This window comes from Atractosteus spatula, unplaced genomic scaffold (genome assembly GCF_055471065.1).
Source record: "Atractosteus spatula isolate fAtrSpa1 unplaced genomic scaffold, fAtrSpa1.hap1 Scaffold_7, whole genome shotgun sequence".
Classification (NCBI taxonomy): domain Eukaryota; kingdom Metazoa; phylum Chordata; class Actinopteri; order Semionotiformes; family Lepisosteidae; genus Atractosteus; species Atractosteus spatula.
In genome coordinates, this window is record NW_028296901.1 from 286896 (window position 1) to 299020 (window position 12125).

General features: G+C 57.1%; 1 non-coding gene across 1 annotated transcript; it reads left to right on the forward strand.

Moving 5' to 3' along the window:
- Positions 1–6018: 6018 nt before the first annotated feature.
- Positions 6019–6212, forward strand: LOC148805539 (U2 spliceosomal RNA). The gene has a single exon (XR_016090232.1). It is a non-coding gene; the product is annotated as a U2 spliceosomal RNA (small nuclear RNA).
- The last annotated feature ends 5913 nt before the right edge of the window (positions 6213–12125 follow it).

Below are 12125 nucleotides of genomic sequence, written 5' to 3' on the forward strand. Positions count from 1 at the left end.
TCTCTCAGCGGTGAAAAGACAGACGTAGCTAGCAAGCAAGCGAGGTGGACCGGAGCTCCTTCCTCTCCGGTCTCGTCTCTCGTCCATCTGTGTGTCTCTGTGTCTCTCTCTCTCCCCCTCCCCGTTCCCGTGCTCCCTCCGTGCACTTTCCCGCGCCTCGACTCTCTCGGCAAGCAGGCCGGCCCCCTTTTCGGCTCCCGTGCGTTTTCCCTCCAAAAAACTTAGTTTTTTCCTCCTTTTTCCAGGGAGGCAGGCGTGGCTTGTGTGTGTGTGTGTGTGTGTGTGTGTGTGTGTGTGTGTGTGTGTGTGTCCCCGTCCTTGCAGGCGGGCCCCTTTCGACAGCCGGCCGTTTTCCCTCCAAAAAACTTAGTATATACACCTTTTCTTTCTTTTTTTCGGCAGGCAGGCAGGTGTGTGTGTGTCCCCGTCCCTCCCGAGAGAGCGCTGCCCCTTGCCTCTGCCCGCAGGTGCCGACGGTCCGCTTTCGCTTGCAGCTCACTCGGCACGGCTGCTGCTGGTGGGAGGGGCCTAAGCTAAGGAGGCCGGCCGGCTGGCGCCCCCCGCGGCTGCGGTCGTTGTCGGGCCGTTGACAGGAGATCAAAGAGCAGGGCCCCCGCCCGGGACTGGCGAGCAAGCAGGCAGGCAAGAGAGGGGGAGAGCGGAGTCCGGGCGGCCGGCAGCCGCGTGCGGACCGGGCTCCAGAGGCGTCGGCCTGCGCCGCTGCGCGCCAGCCGGACGCCCGCGCGCCCGCCCAAGGCCGGCGTCGGGCATCGCTTCTCGGCCTTTCGGCTAAGATCGGAAAAGTACGTGGCAGGCCCGCGGCTTGAAGACTTGGCTGGGGGACGAGAAGGGCGGCGGCGGAGAGACCGTGAGAGGAGACCGAGAGGACAGCACTGCGGAGACGCGTTTGGATTGCTTTGGATTGACCCGGATTGCCTTTGGATTACGTTTTTTGCCTTTTGGACGTCGGAACTTTTGATTTTTCTTTGCCCGGCTTTGCATTCCCTGGCTGTTTGGCGGCCGAAAGGCTGCACCAACCATGGCTGCAGGGCCAGGAGAGGCGAGGAGGGCTGGGAAGGACCCCAGCATCAAGTGGACTCTCCGCTTCCATTGGAAACCGGAGACGGCACCACCTGGAAGGGAGCAATTTGAGGACGATGTCCTGTTTGGTGCTTTGGGGCTGAAGGCAGCAGATATCAAGTGCGTGCAGGGGAACCAGCCACAGAAGTTCATCGACACCACCTTCATCAGTGCGGACATCCACAAGAAAATGGTAGGAAAATGCAACGATATCATTAAGAGCGGCGGATTCCGGGAGTATGAGTGTGGTGGATTGCAGAGCGACAGTAAGAGGTGGGTGGTTTTGCACATGTTTGATCCCTTTGTGACGGATGCCGACGTGACTACCTTCCTAAGCAGGTATGTGGATGTGAGAACTGGGCCATTGGTGCTCAGCGACACACGCACTGTGTGGACGGGAAAGCGTCGGTACCTGGTGGAACTGCGACGGGACCCAACAACAAAGGATGGATACAGCCACCCACCGGCTACGTTCGCAATCGGAGGAGGTAGGGGGTACATGTTTTACTGGGACCAGCCTGAATTTTGCAGGAAGTGTCGGACCACCGGGCACCGTGAGGGGGCATGTACGGCGGAGAAGTGTGGGAAGTGCGGCCGCCCGGGACACCACACCCGAGACTGCCAGGTGAAGGAGTGCTCCCTGTGCGGGGACAGAGGCCACCTTTTCCGGCAGTGCAGCAAGAGGGGCGCGGCCACGGAGAGGACGGCCAAGGAGAGAACGGCCACGGAGAAGGCGGCCACGGAGGAGGCGGTTAAGGAGTGGATCAGGCAGGCGGATGAGGCCAGCGAGGGGGAAGGCCGGCCGACGAGCAGCAGGCCCCCCGGTAAGGGAGAGAAGAGGGGAGGAAAGAAACAGGGACGGGAACAGGTGGAGGAGGAGCGCCAGGGAGAAGAGGATGGTGAGCGTCCAGGAACATCGTGGGGCTCAGACATGGAGCAGCGGGAGGCAGCCCGGGGATCGGATAGCGAACGACCGGGAACATCGCGGGGAGCGGACGGAGGGGCTGGAACCTGGGCGGAAGTGGTGAGGAAGGGGCGCCCCCTGATGGGCGGGGGAAGAACTGCGCCTGCACCGACGCCAGCAGAGGAGGAGGGGATGGTGGCCCTGCAGAGCGCGGGGCAGAAGAGGAAGACGAAGAGGCTGCGGGCAGGAAAACGCCGGCAAGAGACGCAGGAGAAGAAGAAGAAGACGGTCGAGGAGGAAGGCCAGGAGGAAGACCCGGGAGACCTCGCAGACTCTGAGGGGATGGAAGAGGAGGAGGGAGTCTCGTCGGCCTTGAGCGACTCCGAGGCCGAAAGCACCTCGGAATCTCTTCCCCCAGGGCAGGGGTCAGGGGCGGTACCGATGGCCGTCTTTTCAGTATCGGGCAACGTGACGGACGAAGGCAGCCCTGTAGTCGCCTGCCTGACTGAACCGCTTACTCCCGAGCAAGAGGCCCCGGATACCCCAGTCCAGTTCATGGACACGGAGGATGGCAGCTCAGGAAGTACAGCAGGGACGGCGAGCTCTCCGGATTCCAGCCGCTCGGAGGGAATGGAGAGTGACAGTCTCCCTCAAGACCCGCCATGACCCTCACAGTTGCAACAGCTAACGTGAGGGGTCTGAGGAAGCAGGAGAAGAGAGTGGCAGTGTTTTCCTACCTGTCTCGAAGGAAGCTGGATGTGACCTTTCTGCAGGAAGTCCATCTCAAGGACCTCGACGACGTGAGGACCCTTCAGAGGGAGTGGAGGAGGGGTCCCTCGTGGTGGAGCGTCGGAGGGGTGAACTCTTCTGGCGTGGGTATCCTGTGCGGCCTGCCAGGGTTCGCCGCCCAAACAGTCAGCTCAGTGATTCCCGGACGTCTGCTGGTGGTGGACGGAACCTGGAGGGGAGTGAAGATAAGGTTAGTCAACGTGTACGCCCCAGCAGACAGAAGGCAGCAGGGCTCCTTTTTGAAAGACCTGGAGCCCGTGCTGTATACCAACAGGGAGCTGATTGTCGGCGGCGACTTCAACATCGACCTGGGAGACCCGCACGGACAGGGAGTTCATCTGTTGAGGTCCTTGATCGCAGACTTCGGCCTTCGAGACGGGTTTCAGAACGTTGCACACCACACCTGGGACAACGGGAGAGGGAGTTTTCGACGCCTCGACTACATCCTCTCTACTGTGAAGTGGACAACATTAAGCAGGCAAGTGACCCCTACCTGGTTCTCGGATCACCAGCTGCTCACGATCTCTTTCGGTGTTGAGGACCCGCGCTTCCAGGCTGGGTACTGGAAGCTAAACAAACAAGTTCTACAAGAGGAGAGATACCGAAGGAAGATTGGGACAGTGCTGAAAGACCTGGGGAGGAGAAGAGAGCTCTTTAGCTCGGCGGTGCACTGGTGGGAATCGTGTAAACAGACTCTCGCGACGGTCACCAGGCGATACTGCTGGATCCGGCGGAGTCTGGAGGAACGCCAGTGCGCCCAGCTCCAAGAGGAGCTAGAAGCACTGTACGAGCAGCTGAACCAGGGGGGCGCCTTCAACGGCGAGAAGATTGCCATCGTCAGGAGCCTGCTTAGAGACACGTGGCTGCAGAGAGCAAAGAACTTTCTTTTCAGGCTGCGGGGAGTTTGGAAGGAGGGAGAAGAACAGTGCTCTCCCCAATTCTTCAGCGCCGTGAGGAGGCAGCAGGAGCGCTGCTGCTTCGAAAGCTTGCGGCGCGAAGATGGGACTGCAGTCACGGACTTACCCGGGATGCTGGAGTGTGCCACAGGGTTTTACGCTACCTTGTTCCAGGAGAAGGAGATCGACGCCAGCACCAAGGAGAGGCTCCTGGAGGGTGTTGAGAAGGCGGTGGACGATCCCGCCTCGCTGGTCGGGCCTGTGACGGGGGCGGAAATCAAGACAGCATTGTTTGGTTTGAAGAAGGGGACCGTCCCCGGAGTCGACGGCCTACCAGCGGAGTTCTACCGCACCTTCTGGGACCAGCTAGAGCCTTTTCTGGTGCAGGTCTTCAATGAGGCCCTGGACAGCAATGAACTGGGCCTCTCTATGAAGACCGGCGTCGTGACCCTGATCTACAAGGGAGGAGACAAAGCGGACCTGGGAAACTGGAGGCCGATCCAGCTCCTGTGCACGGACTATAAGATCTTGGCCAGGGTGCTGGGCGGCCGTCTGAGAACGGTGATGCCGGAGCTGGTCGGGGCGGACCAGACATGTGGCGTGGCAGGCCGGAAGATCAGCTGGAACCTGCAGCTGATCCGGGACACCATCGCCTGGGTGGAGGACAGAGGCCTGCCGCTCATGCTGGTGAGCCTAGATCAGGCGAAGGCGTTCGACCGGGTCCACCATGAGACCCTGTGGGCACTCCTAAGGAGGAAGGGTCTGCCTGACGCTTTCGTCAGGTGGATCGAAGCGCTCTACAACGGCGCCACGTCCCGGGTAAGAGTCAACGGAGCAGTAGGGAGGAGGATTCCGGTAAGGTGTGGTGTGCGACAGGGATGTCCACTCTCGCCCCTGCTGTACGTCATCTTTCTTGAGCTGCTGCTGGATCCCTTACGGAAGGATCCCGGAGTGGAGGGAATTAAAGTGCCAGGTGGAGGTGGGCAGGAAGCTAAAACCGCGGCCTACGCGGATGACGTGACACTCTTCCTCAGTTCTGACAGGAGTCTGGGGAGAGTGTTGGACATCGTGGAGGCCTACTCCAGAGGCACCGGCGCCCAACTGAATCGCGCCAAGAGCCTGGTGAAGCTTTTTGGAACCTGGTCGTATGCACCGGAGATCACCGGAGGACTGAAAGAGACAGCCGGCCCGGTGAAAATCCTGGGGGTCCTATTTCACACCCTGGACCCCTCAGGGCTGAACTGGGAGGACAGGTTCCGGAAGATCAGGCAGAAGCTGGGCCTTTGGCAGCATCGATCCCTGACATGGATAGGGAAGGCGCTGGTGCTGAAGGTGGAGATCCTGCCCTTGCTTCTCCACCTGGCAGTAGTGTACCCCCTACCTAAAAGGAAAAGGAAGGAACTGGTAAGAACAGTCTTTGCATTCGTTTGGGGCCACTCATACGAACGGATTCGCCGGATAGACATGTGCAGACCTACCATGGAAGGAGGCAGAGGGATCCCAAACTTCCCAGTGAAGTTGGACTGTGTTTTCGTTGCCAACCTGTGCGTCATCCTGCACGGAAACCCGCCCCACCTGTGTGGCCGGTTCGTGAGCCTCTGGCTGGCAGCGAGCATGAGACACCTGGCCGCATGGAGCAACACGACCCCGAAGGCCGAGCGGCTCCCACTGCACTACCGACACGCAGTGCAGTGGCTGAGGGCACATCCAGAGGTACGGGACAAAGACATCGCGCTGAGCCATAGGAAGATGTACCAGGTGGTCACAGCACTGGACAGGCCAGCGCTCCTGGGTGTGCCCAGTGACATCTGGCAGCAGGCCCAGCCAAAGGGCCTGGATAACAGACTAAAGGACCTGAACTGGCTCGGCGTGTGGGGTCGAATGGCGGTCAGGGCCGTCATGTGCTCGCATGGCTTGTCAAAGAAGAGCCAGTGCCCGAGGCACGGCTGCACAGGGGAAGAAACAGTAAATCATGTCTTTTGGGAGTGCGGGTTCGTGCAGAGGGTGTGGAAGTCCAGCCAGCACCTCTACGCACAGGTAGGCCTGGGGTCCCTCCTGACTCTGAACACGGTGATGAAGGGCGTGGCTGGTTCCCGAAAATGGAATGCGGCGTTTCTCCTGTGGCTCCTGATCAGCCTGACCAAGCTCCACGTGTGGGACGCGAGGTCAGAGCTGGTCAAACACGGCGTGGAGAGGTCAGTGCCGGCCATCTTGAGGAGAGTCAAGAGGGACGTCTCACGGAAGATCCGGTGGGACGTCCTCCGATGGGGATTCGCCGCAGCACGCGAAAGATGGAAGGACTTGATCACATGGGTGTAAAGGTGGAGGGTAGAGTAAACTTTTGAAAGCACTGTTTTTTACTGATTTCTAATAAAACATAAAAAAAAAAATCTGTTCTTATCAGTTTAATATCTGATACGTCCCCCATCGGGGGACCACATATTAAACGGATTTTTGGAACAGGGAGCTGGATCAGGAGCTTGCTCCGTCCTCTCCACGCATCGGCCCGGTATTGCAGCGCCTCCGGGAACGGTGCACTACCTTCTCTCAGCGGTGAAAAGACAGACGTAGCTAGCAAGCAAGCGAGGTGGACCGGAGCTCCTTCCTCTCCGGTCTCGTCTCTCGTCCATCTGTGTGTCTCTGTGTCTCTCTCTCTCCCCCTCCCCGTTCCCGTGCTCCCTCCGTGCACTTTCCCGCGCCTCGACTCTCTCGGCAAGCAGGCCGGCCCCCTTTTCGGCTCCCGTGCGTTTTCCCTCCAAAAAACTTAGTTTTTTCCTCCTTTTTCCAGGGAGGCAGGCGTGGCTTGTGTGTGTGTGTGTGTGTGTGTGTGTGTGTGTGTGTGTGTGTGTGTGTCCCCGTCCTTGCAGGCGGGCCCCTTTCGACAGCCGGCCGTTTTCCCTCCAAAAAACTTAGTATATACACCTTTTCTTTCTTTTTTTCGGCAGGCAGGCAGGTGTGTGTGTGTCCCCGTCCCTCCCGAGAGAGCGCTGCCCCTTGCCTCTGCCCGCAGGTGCCGACGGTCCGCTTTCGCTTGCAGCTCACTCGGCACGGCTGCTGCTGGTGGGAGGGGCCTAAGCTAAGGAGGCCGGCCGGCTGGCGCCCCCCGCGGCTGCGGTCGTTGTCGGGCCGTTGACAGGAGATCAAAGAGCAGGGCCCCCGCCCGGGACTGGCGGGCAGGCAGGCGAGCAAGCAGGCAGGCAAGAGAGGGGGAGAGCGGAGTCCGGGCGGCCGGCAGCCGCGTGCGGACCGGGCTCCAGAGGCGTCGGCCTGCGCCGCTGCGCGCCAGCCGGACGCCCGCGCGCCCGCCCAAGGCCGGCGTCGGGCATCGCTTCTCGGCCTTTTGGCCAAGTTCCGACGATACGTGGCATGACCGCGGTCCGAGGACTTGTCAAAAGGTGAAGACGACGAAGGCGAGGAGGAGAAGGAGAAGACGACGAACGGCGGAACCAGACCAGACCAGACGGGCGGATCCTTACCACCAGAAGACCGGAGCAGACGTCCACCAAAGGTCACCACGGGTAGTCGCCCTGGGTTGAGCCCAGGGGGCGAAGTGGGGCCTCCAAGATGACGGCGGTCGGCGGTGGTGAGCGGGCCCGCGGTCCGGCGGCTGTGCACCCTCTGTCCCGTGAGGGGCTGATGCGGTGCACAGTGCGCTTTGTGGTGAAGGATGCGGAGAGGAAGAAGGACTGGATGAACCGTGAGCGGTTTGAACGAGTGGTCCTGATGAAGGCTTTGGGGATCGAGTTGAAGGACATCGATTGTTTGCAAGACTTCCCGGTTCGAGGGATTTACGACCTGTCTCTCGCGAGCGACGAACTTTGTGAGAAGGCTTGGGAGAGAGTGTGCGAGGGAAAGGAGGTGGCTCCACTTAATGAGTTCCTGATAGAGCCGTTGTTCGCCAGGGAACTCAGGACTTTGACAATTCATTTGTTTAACCACCGGGTACCAGAAAGGGACATAATTACCTTTTTATCCAGGTTCGTGGATGTCCAGGGAGAAGGCCAGAAAGATTTAGACGTCCTCAGAGTGTGGACTGGTAAGAGGCGCTATACGGTGAGGCTGAGACCTAAGCCGTCTGAGGGCGAGGGTGTGGTTCACCCCCCGGCTTATTTTTCAATAGGGCCTAATAGGGGTTACCTCTTTTACCCGGGCCAACCTGTGACATGTAAGAAATGTTTTCAGAGAGGACATGTGGCTATGAACTGTCCCGGTGGTGTGTGTCGAAAGTGTAAGGCCACAACTCATGACACAAAGGATTGCACCAAGGTTTTGACATGTGACCTATGTGGGGCAGAAGGCCATGTTTACAGGGTTTGTCCGAGGAAGAGCCGGAGTTTTGCTGATGTGGTGCGGACCTCGGCGGAGGGCTCGAGGGGAGACGAGACCAGACCACCGCAGAAGGCTGCGACCACCCAGAGGCCTTGTGCAGACGTAAGAGAGGACAGAGGCGATAGACCAGAGGAGCCAGCAACGGCGACCGAGGTACCTGAAGAGGCGCGTCCGGGGACCTCATCATGGGCCGAACAGGTGGAGGAGGTAGAATCGGGGTCGCCGGAGTGGTCCATCCAGCCGAGCAGGGCCACAAAGAGGAAGTCGGCGGCTGAAAAGAGAAGAATGAGGTCTGACGAGTGCTTGTTTGAGACGGTGACCAATCGTTTCCAGGTCCTAGTTTCCGAGGAGGACTCGGAAACCAGCGACGTCGAGGTCCAGAAGGTAGAAGATGGAGAGAGTGGACAGAGAAGGCCGAGACGTAAAAAGGCGATTGCTGTAAAGAGGGCGAGGGGGGAGGGTAAGAAAGGGGGTAGGAAGGAGGAAGGGGTGGAGGAGGGTGTAGAGGGGGAAGGGGAAGGGGAAGGGGGCAGGGAAGGGGGGGGTGGGGAGGAAGGGGAACAGAGGGAAGGGGGTGAAGAGCTGGGTAAGGAGGCTGACCCCTTGGAAGCCTCAGCCGCGGTTAGTACGCTCTATGACCCCATACCCCCGGGCCAAGGGGACATAGTGGTGGAACAGGAAGATTCTGTTTCGGAGACCTCAGAACAGTCCGGGAAAGACGGCGGTACCCACCTTCTGACCTCCGATGATCCTGGGGTAAGTCCATCATCCCTGGGGGAGGGGTCCCCGCAGGTTCCAAGTGGGATGGAGAATGTCCTTAGCCCTATCGGAATACAAAGTGACTTTAGTTTGGGAGACGGGTTACAGCTGCGGACTCCTTTTGATCCAACATGAGTCGCACAGTATGTACGGTTAACGCCAGAGGGCTTAAAAATCATGTTAAGCGGATTGGCGTCTTTAAATATTTAGAAGCGCGCCAATTCGGCTTTTGTTTCCTGCAGGAGGTACATTTAGGCACGAGAGGTGATATTGCCACCTTTAAGAGAGATTGGGTTAAAGGGGAGTCTTGGTGGAGCGTAGGGGGAGTGCACTCGTCTGGAATTGGGATCCTTTGTGGAACCCCGAATTTCACGGCTAACGATGTCAATATCATAGTCCCGGGAAGGCTTATGGTCGTAGATGGTGTATGGGACGGACTGCAGGTCCGTCTGATAGCTGTCTACGGGCCTGCCGAAAGGCGGCTCCAGGCGGCGTTTTTAAGAGATCTTGAGCCACATCTGTTTACTAATAGGGTGGTGGTGATGGGAGGGGATTTTAATATGGATGTGTGTGACGTGAGTGGTGCGAGTGTGGGTAGTTTTAAGGAATTAATATCACGGTTTCATTTAAAGGACGGTCATAAAGATCTTAGTCAGAGAGGGAGAATGCACACATGGAGTAACGGAAGGGGTGTTTTTAGAAGACTGGATTATATCTTCACCACCCTGCGTGGGTTGACACAGGCGGCACAGGTTACCCCGGTTTGGTTTTCAGATCATCTGTTGCTGTCGGTTGATCTGATACCAGATGGTATGGACCCTAAATCAAATTACTGGAAGCTGAACACGAAAGTGTTATTGGAAGCCGATTATCAGAGCATGATAGTTGCGCTTTTGGAACGCTTCCAGTTACAGAGGGGGAGGTACCCGACAGCGGTTCTTTGGTGGGAGGCCTGTAAAAGGGCTATCTCCAAAGCTTCTATTTCCTACTGTTGCCAAAAGAAAGTAGCAGAGAGAAGAGAGCTTGAGAGATTGCAGCAGGAACTTGAAGATCTGTATGTGGCTTCCAACCAGGGCGGTGCTTTTGATATGGCAAAAGTTTCAGAGCTCAAGCTCAGGCTGAAAGAACTTTGGTTAGAGCGAGCGAAGGATTTTTTGTTTAGGCTTAAGGGCACCCTGATGGAGGGCGAGGAGAAGTGCTCAGCTCAGTTCTTCGGCTCGGTCCGAGCCAGACAGAAGAAGACTCTCTTTGAGGGTCTGAGGAGAGAAGATGGGTCCATTGTCAGAGATATAGAAGGCATGGTGAGGTGTGCAACTAATTTTTACAGGTTTTTATTTTCAGAGAAACCAGTGGATGCGAGCTTGTGGGATGAGTGGTTGGTGGGTTTCGACAGGAAGACGGTTGGTGTGGAAGGTGTGTGTGGGGATCTAACACTGACGGAGATAGGAGAAGCCATTGGTGGCCTGCGAAAAGGTACTACCCCTGGGATTGACGGGCTTCCTACAGATTTTTATGTCACCTTCCGGGACAGGTTACTACCGGTGCTGTTGGAGGTCTATAATGAAGTCCTGAAGGAGGGTGAGTTAGGAAGAACGATGAGGACTGGTATCATGTCGCTGGTTTATAAGAAAGGGGATAAAGAAGATCTGGAGAACTGGAGGCCGATCCAATTACTCTGCACCGATTATAAGATCTTGGCCAGAGTATTGGGGAGACGGCTGAGGAAGGTGATGCCGGATCTGGTGAGTAGGGATCAAACCTGCAGTGTGGAGGGCAGAAACGTAAAGTGGAACCTGCAGTTGATCAGAGACGTGATAGAATGGGTGGAAGACAGGAACCTTGAGATGATGCTTGTGAACCTTGATCAGAACAAGGCTTTCGATCGGGTACATCACACTTTCCTTTGGGAGGTGATGAAAAGAGTGGGGTTGGACGAAGGCTTCATTAGATGGATCAAGGTTTTGTATAACAATGTCATCTCAAGGGTATGCATTAATGGTAAGCTAGGCATGGGTATTCCAGTCAGGTGCGGGGTGAGGCAAGGATGCCCTCTGTCCCCCTTATTGTACGTGCTCTACATAGAACCCTTTCTACATCTGATTCGAGGTGATCCCCGGGTGGAAGGGGTGGTGGTCCCGGGGAGTGGGGGAGCACAGGCAAAAATAGCTGCCTATGCGGACGATATTTCGTTGTTTCTTACCACTGACAGCAGCCTTTCACAAGTACTACAGATAGTAGAGAGTCAGACCAGAGGGACAGGTGCTTTTTTGAACACGTCAAAATGTACTGTTAAATATTTTGGCAAGTGGAAAGAACGACAAGATGTGGCGGGTGGTCTTACCTTGGTGACGGGGCCGGTGAAGATTCTGGGAGTTCTCTACCATACGCAGGACTCGGCCAGGATCAATTGGGACCTGAGGATGGGGAAGGTTAAGCAAAAGATGGGCCTGTGGTTGAATAGGTCGCTGACATACACGGGGAAAGTGCTAGTTTTAAAGGTGGACGTACTGCCACTGCTGCTTCACTTGGCCTGCGTGTTCCCCCTGCCTGCTCGGCTCCGCCGAGACCTGGTGAGGGCGGTCTTCCACTTCGTTTGGAGTGGAACGCATGAGTATATAAGGAGGGCAGACATGTGCAGGCCAGTGGAGGGGGGTGGTAGGGCTGTTCCGGACTTCCCGTTGAAGTTAGACACTATTTTCATTGCAAATCTGTGTAAAACCCTATACGAAGACCCGGATCACCTCTGTGTTTGTTTTATTCGTTTGTGGTTCGCAGCTACGATGAAACACCTGGTGGTGTGGACGAACACAACGCCGAAGGCCCAAAAGCTGCCTTGGCATTATAGGCATGCTGTGGTGTGGCTCCAGAAACATCCGGAGTTCAGGAAGGGCTTGGGTTCAACGGATCATAGGCAAATGTATAGGGTTATTATGGAGAAGGGGGAACCTGCGGTCGTGGGGGTGTCGGAGGAGGAGTGGAGGCAGATCCAGCCGGTGGGTCTAGAACACAGACTCAAGGACCTCAACTGGCGGTTGCTCTGGAACAGGTTGCCCGTGAGGGACACGCTCCACAGGCATGGATTGTCCAGGCAGGACAAGTGCCCGCGTCCCGACTGTTCTGAGGTGGAGACCCTACTACATGTATTCTGGGGTTGTGTTTTCGCCCAAAGGGTGTGGGGTCACTGCGAGGAGCTCTTGCAGAAAGTCGCCCTTGATTTTGTTTTAACGAGCCGGGTGGTGATTCGAGGGATAAAGGGAGCGAGGAAATGGAATACAGAATTTTTGTTATGGTTTATACTAAGTTTAGTTAAGTTTTATATATGGGCAGCTAGGAAGGAACTGGTGGAGCACGGCGGTAGTGTTACAGCC